This window comes from Ascidiella aspersa, chromosome 2 (assembly GCF_963924565.1).
Source record: "Ascidiella aspersa chromosome 2, kaAscAspe10.2, whole genome shotgun sequence".
Lineage (NCBI taxonomy): Eukaryota > Metazoa > Chordata > Ascidiacea > Phlebobranchia > Ascidiidae > Ascidiella > Ascidiella aspersa.
The window spans coordinates 38,277,936-38,281,264 of NC_139448.1; positions in this window are offsets into that span (position 1 = coordinate 38,277,936).

Genomic DNA, 3,329 nt, shown 5'->3' on the forward strand with positions numbered 1-3,329 from the left:
CAGAAGTTAACATTCAAAATGCTACCTACTTCTGTATGAAAAAATACACACACACATGTGTTCCATAACTGTGATCTAGCTCTTTTGAAGCTGCTTTTTGGCCAGCGATTACGGCTTACATATCATCAGTACACCGAAAGCCATCGTAGACTCACCGAGTCTGTCTATCAGTGATGCAAGCAAGACAGGCTAGAAAAACAACCAGCCTGAAGTTAGGCTAGAACTCACGACCGTTTCGACTTGCTTCCCTCTAAGCCTGTGTAACTCAGTTGGTAGAGCAACGGTCCCGATATGACCGAGGTCGTGAGGTCGAACCTCACCACAGGCTGGCTGTTTTTTGTTCCTGCCTTGCTTGCATCATTGATTAACAAATCCTGTTAGTCTGCGATGGCTTTGGGAAAACTTCTGTATGTTCTCTGTATGCTACCTAACTTCTACATGAGCTTTATTTTCACTTTGTCTTACTACAAACTCAAGCCATTATCTTAAGAGTTAAGTAAAACGTTCAAAATGCTACCTACTTATATGGGCTTTGATATTCTCACTATGTCTTAGTAAAACCACCAACCATTATGCTCCACTGTGTTAGTTTCCTTAAAGGACTTTTGAGAAAATAAATGTGACAATACTTGCTTGTTTACCCTAATAAGACCACGTTTACATGTGTGGCAGTTTGGTCTTCTCTTAGAAGTTGCCATGTTTGTTGCGGTAGGCGCTTTCTTTATAAAGAAAAATGATGGGCTTTCCGGGAAAAAGCAAAGAAGAGGTTTTCAACTTTTGTCAAGGACCTATTTTAAAATTTATCAAGCGTACAGGCCCATCTTTTTTAAAATTGTTTCCGACCAATTTGTTTGCTACACCACGCCCACATATTTGTAAATATACTAGCGTGTACTGTATATTGTAGTCGAATTGGAACAAAACATAATCGAACAGACTTCGAAGATCTGTTGTCTTACATTAAACCAAACGGAAATAATTAAAGTTAAATCTGCAATAAAAGTAAACCTATGCCAAAATAAATTTTCGCCTCATTGGCGCGAATAGAACTTTCCTAATGAACCCTGGCTAACATGATCTAGTGCCGTTTATTTGGACGAAACGGACAATAACCTTCTATATCTAATAAATGGTGTCAATACAAAAGGTTGCTTAAGGTGGAAAGAGTTAATGTATTTGCAACTTATAATAGCATTCAAATAATTGTTGATGCCTAGCAAATAAAGTCATAAATATGCACAGTATGACCAGTGGTCTGGAAGGCCAAAAAATACCCTTTTAAAACAACTGACGCATACCCGGTAAAGCGGCAGCTGCAGTTGTGGACCGACCTAAAGAAAATAACCTATGGGTTAAGTTTGTCAAACTTAGGCTGCAGTTTAAGGCAAATCACAGTGAACTCCAAATAATATAATCACAGCAAAGCAAACCAAAAGCCAAATCAGCAAAGTAAACTAACAATGGGATTACTTTGAATAACATCAGTCCTTATTATAAAAACTATAAAATAATTGTTAACTAAATTAAACCCCTTTGGCTAATGTTCATTGGTGGGCTCAGATAAATTATTGTCTGTTGCATTGCAATTGGTTACATCATATAAAAAAATACGAAGAAAAGCAAAGAAATTAGTAGCCTAATTCGGAATACCACGCTTCCCTACATCAAACCTACTACAAGCATCGCCTTTGTTGGTCGACAGTGACGTAACACACTAGCAACAAGAGCTCTTTGTGGGTTGTTATTTGAAACTTTCGTGGCTTGATGGGAATTTAGCAGTCGGGAAATCCCCTGGTGGTAGTGGTGCAAAATCTGTATTTACGCAATCCCCGGTCAACACAAAAAAGTAAAACATGAGTTAGGCTGTACAGTGCACGCCGTAAATATGAAAATGGCTTAATGTGGTTCAGGGTGGCCACGCCAAGGCCATGCCCCCCCTAAAAAAAATTGCTTACCTGATGTGGGTCTTTAACCGGATCACTGTTGGGTTTGCGTCCTGCCATTTTTTACTGGGTAACACCGGGTTTTTTTCGGAGGAAGGTAAATACTAAAATTATTACTTACGACTGACACTTATGCTTTACCTACAGTCGTACACCATAAACAAATAGGCGAAATTTTTGACCGTCTGCCGAAGCGCAGTTTAACTCTGGCCCTACCTCCAAGTGGCGGCACCGTCTTCTTATAGGAGAATGGTTGTCCTGAGGACTGGGTCTGAACAATTACTGACGCTTCAGGCATTCCCGACCTAAATTTTAACCAATGGAAAGAAAACGCCACTACACCTTTACCACTTATGTTATATCTACTTTCTTTTCGTAAGACAAAATAACAACAACCAAAAAAATTGGCTGTTTTGTTGTTAAACCGTACCGGTAAATTCAAATACATTTCGCGCTCGGCTCGGATAGATAGATAGATTTTTGCCATTCAACGTTTTTTTCTTTTGTGAAAGTTTTGGAAGCAAAGCAACCTGGTTGTCCAATCTCAACAACGTGTGGAAAGCACTTTTAAAATGGCTTGTCAAGTTTCTTCTTTAGTGGCCAGGCGACTCAGAGGTGGCAAGCACTTGGTGCAACGCCTGCCCTGCTGGTTGTGCATATAAATGACTTTTTTTTATTAAAAATGGGCTAAAACAAATAAATACATGTGACTAATAACGTATGTCGGTTGCATCACAGATAAACAAAACGCTTTCACTCCCCTAAACTCAGTTGGATAGTGGCTTATCAAGTTTCAGGTGTTTTGTTGACGTGTAATGACTGTAAACCTTTTACAACATTTTTTTATATTGTTGTGAAAACAGTGTGATGCATTGTGTAGTCTGGATTCATCCGATGAATTGACAAAGGGAGAAATCAGGCTGACTACCCTTTGACGCCGCCTTAGTAACATCCAGCGGTAAATTTTTCTTTGTAAATACAATACCTATAAACATGACACATGATACTCTTTTCTTTACTCTTTGACAATGTTAGGTTTGGCGAAAGCTATCGTTTCTATTTTGTAGCTCGAAGTATACAGCCGGGGCTCAATTAAATGCTCTCATACATTTGATTTTCTTTTAAATTGTTAGGATTATACAGAGCTAAACTAGGTTTGTATAAGGGCTGATGCTAGTCTAGGCTAAGATTGAATCCGACTCCATTTGTTAAGGTTGCATGTTCCAACAGCTTAGCAACATCAATGTTTTAACGTATCTGAGTTTATTGAAGAACATCAGAACGGCAATGAACTTACAGGAATAGCTTAAAGTCCATGGTACAGTACTAACAGTCCAGCTTAATAACTTCTGCCTGTTAAATTATGTTAGTTGGGTGAGTTGAGCA